Below are 10,328 nucleotides of genomic sequence, written 5' to 3'. Positions count from 1 at the left end.
GGGATCTCAGCAGGGCTATCACAGATCCAGCACCTCGCATTGGGCCTGCAACACTTTTCTCTAACAGATTGCATGGTACCTTTGGGTGAGCGTTGGTCATCATCTTGGTGTGGACTCCCTTGAGGCCCACTAAGAGCCAGATAATGCCTTGATCTTTGCTGTGTTGCCACTGTCCGGTGGTCCCTCAGGGTCGGAAAGATAGGACACTGCTCGTTCTGGTGGGCTCTGCTGGGTTGGACAGAGGGAGGATGAGGTGGGGGTGGGGCTTACAGTGGTTGACTCGGTACAGGACAAAGGGTTTACTGAAACCACCTCAGCACACATGAAACAATGACTCGTCCATGGTAGCAAAACACACACACACACACACACACACACACACACACACACACACACACACACACACACGCATGCGCACACGGCCCAAAATCTGCAGCTCAGTCTCCCTTTCTTTGCATGTAAGCTGGCTTTTGACTCTACTTCCTTTCTCAGCCTTTGGGTTTGAGTATCTGACACTAGCTCCGGGTAGGAGTATCCCCAATCCCCTGATTGTACATCCTTCTTCTCATATAGATCATTAAATGCAAGCTCCATTCTAGAGAAAGCAGTAAAACTCAGGTCCTTTGTAGGAACCAAAGCTGGAATGGAGGCTCTCTTCTTCCAGAAATCACTATGGTTTCTCTTATTATCATCTGGATATTGCCAATTTTCCCTGACTCTGTATAATAATTGAACCACAAAGTAACTCTCGAATACCAGGAGAGCCCACTCGGAGCTAGACAGAAAGAGCCTATTATATAAAGTGTTCCCACCTGGGCTATGCACAGGGCCGTGTCTGGAATCTAAACCCGCTCATGAATAAATTTCCCTCTTGAAGACAATTCTCCCTCTGTGGTTTTTCAGAGAAGGTGCTGGGTGAACTCCTTTGGAAGTCAGGCTATGTAGGCTTCCTTTTCATCTACTGAAATGAACGAAGACCCATCCCGACAGACCACTTGTCCCGAGGTCAGCCCGGCTTCCCGGGACATCTCATTTTCAGGTTACACTCACTTTCCTATGACAGTGAGCGTCAAGATAGAGCGGGATTGAAGTGACTTCGAATCCTGCCTTGGTGGTGCTCACTCACAGCCTTGAGGCTCTGATTTGGCTGGTCTGCTCCTCAGCTTGTTCGTCGGGTAAAGGATGGCTCTAGACCAGACCAGTAGTTTCATGCTGTTTTCAGCTGTAAAAACTCTTTTCTTAACCCAGAATAGGAGGGGGAAGGCCAAGAGCTCAGAGTGGATGCGGGGCTCTGGACAGGCCTGCTCACCCTTGCCTGAACCTTACAGGGGTTGGGGAGGAGCCCCAGGGAACTCTAAAGGTTGTATAGAAAGCACTGTTTGGGGGTACCTTTGGGATTCCTGTAAATTGTAACAGTCTATGCTCTCAAGTAGTAGTGGGAAAATCTATTCCAACCATGTTTCCAAAGGACTCCATGATTCTGTTAGATCCTACTTAGCATGGTGTACACAGAGTTTAGAGTTAGGATGAACTCCCAGAGATCCCAACCTGTGCTCTGGGTACAGGACATGAATCCAGCTTCCAACGTCAGCTCCTGCCTATTCCTTATATGTACTCACTGGTGTGGCTGTCCCAACCGAGTGTCACAACTGGGTGGCCCGGAAGACAGGAATGGAATGTCTCACAATTCGGAAGATGAGGAAAGGTCAGATGTCAGCAGGGGGGCCTCCCCTCAGCCTTTATGTTTGCTGCCAATGTTTGGCATGCCTCTGCCCTAGAAACATCCCCCTGCCTCTGTCCTCAACATCTCTGACCTTTGCCTTTGTGTGCTCATGTCTCTGTGTATGTGTAAGCATGCAATATGTGTGTGTGTCCACGTGTCTGTGCGTGTTGATACATCTGCATATGTATAACTATGCCAACCCCCCCCCTTTTAAGAAGTGTGCCAGTAGGGGTTGGGGATTTAGCTCAGTGGTAGAGCACTTGCCTAGCAGGCGCAAGGCCCTGGGTTCAGTCCCCAGCTCCAAAAAAAAAAAAAGAAAGAAAAAAAAAAAAAGAAGAAGAAGAAGTGTGCCAGTAAAACTGTATCATGGCTCCACCCTGCACCCCAACAGTCTGACTTCTAAATAACTAAATGTATCTGTAGTGACCTGGTTTGCAGAGTCACATGCTGAGGGACAGGGAGTTAGAGCATGGATACAGGAATTCACAGTGACACTCTCTCCGATCATGTGAGTCTTTCACCTTCTGAATTCTCAGGGATATAATGCAGCTTAAATTGTCCTGTTATCTTGAACAAATGGCTTTATTTTTCTGGTTTTGTTTGTAACACTTGTGACTTAAGGCCACTGTGAAACAGCACGGACAACAAAGAGCCCTGCACAGTGAATACTTAGTATTGACTGTCACTATTTATCCCACGTATTGGGTTTGTATTTGGGTGTGCACACATTTGTGTGGGGGCCTTTGTGTGGAGATCAGAAGACAGCTTGTGGAAGTCCATTCCCTGCTCCTACAAGCAGGTCTTGGGGTTCGAACTCATCACACACACACACACACACACACACACACACACACACACACACAAACAAACACGTACACATGAGGACAGCCTTTGCCTGCTGAGCCATCTCGGTGGATTGTTAGTAACATCACGAGCACACTCTAGCGTCACACTCCGTGCTTCCTTGAAGAGTCTCCCGTGGCACGGACGTGCTGTGGTTGGGGTCCAGGCCCTCAGAGGATTTCTTAGATAATTGTCACCTTGGGATACCAGAGAAACATGCAAACTGTAGATCTCTCCTTGGACAGCCCTGTCAAAAGGTGTTTGTATTCTACTGTCAACTGAACTGGGAAAGGGTGAGACACCAGAAACAATAAATAAATAAAACCCTGTAGACTTTAGATGAAATCCACACGAGTGCAGAGGTTGAAATGACATTGATAAGTAGGAGAGATTCAGGCCCTTCATCACCGGCCCTTTGAACTTTCTAAGATCTCTGTATTGTCCAGGTTTGTTAGTGAGTGTGAGCATGTGTATGTGTGCATGTGCACATGTGTGTGGTGTGTATGCACATGTATGTGTGTGTGCAATGTGTGTGTGTCTGTGGGGGTGGGTATGTGGGTGTGTGCATGTGTACGTGTGGGAGAGCATGTGCGCATATATGTATGTGTGTATGTGTGTGCACATGTGTGTGGTGTGTGTGCACATGTGTGTGTATGCATGTGTGTATCTGTGTCTGGGGGCATGTGAGCATGTGTGTATGTGTGTGCACGTGTGTGTGTGCTGTGTATATTCATGTATGTGTGTGTGTGCATGTGGGCATGTGTGTATGTATGCGCATGTGTGCACGTGTGTGTCTGTGGGGGGTATGTGCATGTGTGTGGGAGCATGTGAGCATGTGTATGTGTGTGCACATGTGTATGTGTACATGTGTGTATGTGTGCATGTGTGTATCTGTGTGTCTGTGGTCGTGCTTGTGGCCGTGTGTGTATGTGTGTGCACTTGTGTGTGTAGTGTGTGTATGTCTGTGTGAGTTTAATTTTTTCTGTGTTCATCCCACATACCCACAGGTAGGAAGCCTGCAGTCCAGATATGGGTTCTGAGCATGTGGTTCTTTCTGCTTCGTTTGGCAGAGTCTCCGTCTGGTGCTCTGCTGCGTGGTGAAGCAAACATCCAGTGTTTGGTGCTGCCTTGAACAAAGGTGATGGAAGTCAGCTCGGCCATTTGACAAATGGCTTCCCACCCCACAGCATCATCTCTGGATTTTTATAAATCAGTACGGAGGGGGCTGCCTGCCACACCAGCACCTGTCATTTCTCCCAGACCATCAAAGAGGAATCAAGTAGACACAATTTCTCTGTTCGGAAAGAAGTGAATGGCCCCTTTAAAAAAAAAAAAAAAAAAAAAAAAACAAGGGGTTGGGGATTTAGCTCAGTGGTAGAGTGCTTGCCTAGGAAGTGTAAGGTCCTGGGTTCGGTCCCCAGCCCCGAAAAAAAGAAAAAAAAAAAAACAAAACCAAAAACAGCCTAATATCAAGCTGAAGTACTCTGGGTGTTGGCTACCAGTGTGGCCATGGAAGAGTCACCTATTTTGAAGAGTAAGGTTATAAATAAAAATATAAAATCGACATGGCAGGGAATGCGTGGTAAGTTCAGTTCCCTTAAGGTACAACAGAACTGTCTCTCCATTTCAGGGAACGGTTCTCAGCCCAGCTCGGGTTGGTCTAGAGCTCACCATGTTGCTCATGCTAGCTTTGAACTCATGGTGATGATCTTCCCTCGGCTCCCTAATGCAAGGATGATAAGTAGGAGTCGTCATGCCTGGCTTGAATTCTCTTTCAATTTGCATTTCCTCAGAGCAAGAGATTCACAGGGCTTGAGTTGGTTTTGTGCCAACATCTTTTGACAAAAATGGTGTATGATTTCTACGGAGGAGAGAGAGCTGACTGAGCTTCAGTGCTAGGCGGGAAGCTGGGCCCATGGGAACGAGATGGCTTCCTTGGACACTTGTGAGGAGAGGCTTCCTCTTCCCTGACAGTCAAAGCCCCTGACACAGACAGAGATACCCTGAGGGATCCATTTGTTCCGTGTAACATAGAGGAAGGCTGAAGAGAAACAAATTTCAAGGGGAAAGGGGGGAATTCGACTTTGCACATCCTTAAAAGAGTAGAATGGGAAAAGACCCCCCCAATTCCCAACACTTATAGAAACTGCACCCCATATTCAAAGAGTTCACAGATTACTGCCCTAATGAAAAAATAAGTTTAAGGAATTATAGCCACTCTCCCAAAGCCTGCTTCTCCAGTGTACGTACTCATGGGTCAGCATGGAAGATACAGTGTTTAAAATTCACAACAAGTCCTTGATTTGGAAACTCTCCTGACATTCCATATCTACTCCAAGAGAAGGCAAAAGGACTGCCAGGGCTGCAGAGGCAACTGAATTAGGTGGCCTCAAGCCATGACCAATGGATAGAATTAATAGTCAGTTCCTAATACACGGAGGATGTCTAACATTGACCTTTCATGCCAGCTTAGAGCCTTTCCCTTCTCATTTTTGAAGGTCAATATCAAATGGAGTAGCAGACATTTTAAGAATACCAATTGGGGCCAGTGAGATGGCTCAGCAGGTCGAGCCTTGCAACCTGCATGGGATCACCAGGACCACATGGTGCAAGGGGAGAACCACCTCTCACAAACTATCCTCTGAGCTCAGCGTGTAGGCCATAGCACAGAGCATGTGTATACGAGGCTGCGTGTATATACACACGCACACATACACACACACATGCACACACACACACACACACGCACATACACACACACACACACACATCCAAATACACACAAATACATAAATGTCATTTTAAAATAAAATTAAGACAGGGACACGGAATCTACCTATATGGCAACGCAACTCGGGGGCAACACAGCGCACATCTCATAAATGACCAAGACACGTGACCATTCACTCCCAACAAACTTTCTGCTTTGCATATTTAGAGCATCCTTAGGCCTGTCCATCAGCCACTGACGACCCGGCCAGATGCAGAGACTCCAGCCGCCGATCCTACAGTCTCATTCGATCTTGACTCCATATTCCCTGCTGCCATTTCAGATAATGAGGGTTTTTTTTCTCTCCCTGTTCAAAAACTTTTATTTAAGAAACACAGTGTCCTCAGTAACCTTCAAGCACACCAGGCTTACTGAGCTAAAGCCTTCTTTCCCCCTTCTGAATAGAAACGCCTCCGCCCAGACCTCATGCAGCTAGGGATTTGAGTGCAATAGAGGGTTTCAAAGACTGCTCTTTCGACTTAACAATCAGTGCATTAGGCTGAGATGCTCAAGCCAATGCAATGGCAACTGAGGGCTTTGCAGCGCAGTGGCAAGCGCCCCCCCACCCCTTACCTGGATCTGCAGACGATGAATGGGCATTAGCGGTGTGTTCTTTCAGCCCCCGAGTTTACCTTGATCTTCCCGACAAATGCAAATTGACATCATATCCACATCACCGTGGTATTTATTACCACGGTCATGATGAGAGGCTTCCTCCACTGTGAAGAGGGTGAGGGGAGAAACATGACAGGAAAGACACACGGTTGTGTGGGGAATGCATAAACAGACAAGAAGAATGGACAGCCGTGCTCATAATAGAAACCCAAAGTCCTCATTTTGTCCCGATTGTCTCCCCTTCCTTTTTAAACAACCTTCCTTTATTGTAGCTATCAATACAAAGTTCTTTCTGGTAAAATGAAGTGCATTCAGGCTGTCTGAAGAAAGCTTTTAAAGTTGATCTGTGCTCACACAAAGGACAGGCCGCGGCGGGTGCAGTCAGCTGGGGGAGCGAAGTTGGCCACTGTTCATTACTCATGGCTCGACACTCCAGCCTCCGTATCATTTTGTAAAGAATCAGATAAGCCTTCTCCGTGATAAACAACTGAAATAATTTTTCTTAGCTGTCAGTTCCCTTTCTCCCCTTCCCTGCCTGTTCTCACACTCTTTTCCCGCTTGTGAAAGCAGCCAGGCGCAGCCCTTTGGTCTGATAAATGGGCTCCTTTCAGCGGGTGGCAGGCTTCGGGAGAAAGAGATAATCCCGGATAATGTGGACACAGTTTTCATTCCATGTCACCCAATTAAACTGCAATTATCCGGAGTGCCACGGCAGAAAAACTGGAGAGAATGGCGGGGGAGTGAGGCTGAGCTGATCCCTCGGATGCTTCACACCACGCACATTAGCCTGGAGTTGTTCTGTCTGGATAATAAAGTGCTGGCCTGAGCACACGTGCACACACGCAAACACACACATACATGTACATACACATATACACACATACACATGTGTACACACATGCTCACACACAGGTACACACGCACACACATACACACATGTACACACATACACACTCACATACATGCACACACATACATGTACATACACATTTACACACATGCTCATACACAGATATACACGTACACACACATACACACATGTATGTACATACATGTACATACACATGTGTACACATATGCTCACACACATATACACATGCATGTACATACACATGTACATACACATACATATACATACACATGTGTACACACATACACAGATATACACGTGTATACACACACACATGCACGTATGTGTGTGAGTATATATTGCCAGGCTCAGACACAGATATACACGTATACACACACACACACACACACACACACACACACATATATGTGTGTGAGTATATATTGCCAGACCTGCTGTAACCTGTGGCAGATGGTAGATGCTTACAAGTCCTGTGAGAAACAAAAGCCCTGTTAAGAGGGTCGGTGCTCAAGAGCAGCACAGCAGGGAACCCCCATCCCACCTGACCCTTTTTAACACCCTGCTCACCACACAGTCTAGGTGGGGGTTCTTCAACACCCTAGGAAATACCATCCTAAGAACCCGTCTCTACTAGCAAGAGTGGTAGGCAGTGAAGGCAGCTCGGTAGTTACAAACATGTTTAATAAATCATGCAGAGGCAAATTAACCCAAAACTTGAGTAGATGCAAGCATTTCAGTGACCAGCAGGCCCATCAACTTGGAGGTTTCCCCCTTCATTTAAATGTGGTGACAGTCAGCCCTGCAAAGGACTCCAGTTCTGCAGAAAGAAACAGATAAAGTTAGGCATCCTGCATGTCTAAAGGTGCAGTCCTCAGATACCCTAGCCAACAGCAGGTTTCTTAGAGAGAAGATTAAAGAAAACACAAGTCTGAAGGGGAGGCCTTAGTGGAAGTGATTATAGCCATATTCACAAGTGCAGTTGAGAGAGGATTAATAATGGTAGAGTTTATTGAGGGAAAAGCCAATACAATAGAACGAATGAAACCGACCTTTGAATATGACATTGTCAGGACACAGCAAGATAAAATGGAGCTGATCCCAAACTCACAAACTCCAAAATTGCATTTTCATCACGGATGACATAAATCTTTGAATTTATGAGTACGTCCTCAAATAAACTGCCCAACTTCCCCAGCTGGTATACTTTAATCTCCCCAAATTAGTCTCTGGTGTGCTGTTTGGCTCTCCCGCTCTTCTTTCTTCCTCTTTTTGAGATGGATCCCGCCGTAATCTGTTGGAGAATAGCGTTTATGACTCCTATAGATGGCTTTGAGCAGAAAATTTTACTCAAGTGTGGCTGTCCACGAGCCTAGGACCCCTGCAGGCTTCAGCAGGTATCAGGGATGGTACCATTCGTCCTCAGGGTCTCTGCCTGACTCCCTCTCGTCTGCAACTGTAGGTGCTGCTGTACCCCACATCTTCAGACAAACATGGAAGAGTACATTGTCCAGGTCACACAGTGAACATGAAAGAAAGCAACCTGGGGAGATCTTGAGATGAAAATTGGTTCATTCTTTAGTGATCCTAGTGTAATGGCGTTAACCACACAAAGCAGGCGTACGCACCTTTCATCTAGGCTCAAAGCACTAGACAGTAATGGCCTGGGATAGGATCCCATCCTGGGTAGCTTTATGGGAGAATCCACACAATTACAACGCCATAATGATACCATGATAACATTAATAATACCTTGTGTTTACACAATGTCTATCTCTGGGAAACCTGAGCAGCTGAGAGATGCCTGATCTAATTAAACACGGAGTTTCAGGCGTGCAGGTCTAGGGCAGGCCTTTTCCATTTAAATGCTATTTAGGGGATGATGGGAACCATGACATCGCCCGCCTCCCTTCCTGCTAGGTATTCGTGAATATAAAGGACAAAGATTGCCCAGATTTAAATCTCCAACTACAAGGAAGAACAATGTTAATAGCACAACATAATAATACTGCTTAGATATCTGCTCATCTGATATACTTGTCTTTCAAATGACGGGTTTAACTCATATCCTGTCCCTTTTCCTTGAGAGATTTTCACACAGCTCCATGGGTGAAAAGAAGACGGTGAGGTTGCTGGAGGAGAGGCTGTCTTCACTGTGGTTCCTACGGCTGCTGCTAAGATACAACTTCAGCTTTTCTGGGGCTGGCTCTAGACATTTCACAGGGATATTTTAGAAAACCTCTAGTCATTTGAAGTGGATTAAAAAAAATACCTTTGGCTTTGAGAAACAGGGAAGTAAAAGCCTTTATTTTTAAATAGCAATAGGACTAGGTTGGGTTCAACTGGGAGGATCTCAGAGCAAATAAAATAACTAAATGGAAAGAAACTCCCTTAAGATAAAATTCCTGATGTAGATTAATTCAGTGTGGGCAGCATTACATAGGACCTCCTTCCATGCACTACTAGATACTCAAGGAAATACTTTAATTTTACAACAATCTCAAATATTCTGTGACAGCCACAGCATTTATCATGCCCTGTGATCATGTTACTGTTTTGTTCTCTTATTTTTCACCCGACGAGGAGATAAAGCCCTTGAAGGCAAGGGTCAAGTACATCTTTATTCATTAATACACTCATTACACATAGGTATATACATATATATATATGTTACACATATATATATTACATGTATGTACGTATAGTACATGTATATACATATATACATATGTTACAATATACATACATGTGTATACATATATTACACACATATATACAATATTACATGTGTATACATATAGATACATATATGTTACATATACATTCAAGTTAACTCGTGGTATGTGGTTAATACATGATAAATACTAAATAAATACTTCATATTGAATAAATGAGGAGACTGAAACACAGCAAGGTGGTTGGAGACTCGAGCTTTCCATTAGAAAGTTTGGACTGAAGTCGAGACTGCGCCGTTTTCTAGGTTTACACACCAAAGAAATGGTCCAAGCTCTTGGAGCCTCAACCCCACTCATGCACATCTGCATAGTGGGAATCGCATCTTTCATAGTTCCTGGGTATTAACTGGAAACCATACAGAAAAATGTTAGCCTAAATTCTTGATAACCCAAATTACACAACAGTTTGGACCCATCTTTAAGATCAGTAGGTACCTCTACCATACACAGCCCTGCCCTTCCTCCACCACCATGCTCACCACTAGAAATCTTCCTGTAATCCAGAGATGGCGTCCCTTCTAGAGCTGTGGCCAACTGCGCTGGGTTTAGCAGGGACACCAGGTAGCTGGCACTGTGTGCAAGGGTTTCCTTTTTGACACCCTCGTGGTCTTTGGGGATCCCTGAGGCCTCCTTTAGGCTATTTTAGCTCTCTCCACATTAAGGTTCAGCTAGGGAAGCAAGAAAGGAGTTTCCAATACCCCTACTCTGTGCATCAGGAGCCTCCACACGTATCCTCCTGCTCCGGTATGGCTATCATAGAATCTTTCTTTAAGG

This window comes from Rattus norvegicus, chromosome 15, assembly GCF_036323735.1.
Source record: "Rattus norvegicus strain BN/NHsdMcwi chromosome 15, GRCr8, whole genome shotgun sequence".
Lineage (NCBI taxonomy): Eukaryota > Metazoa > Chordata > Mammalia > Rodentia > Muridae > Rattus > Rattus norvegicus.
This window is presented reverse-complemented; position numbering follows the sequence as displayed.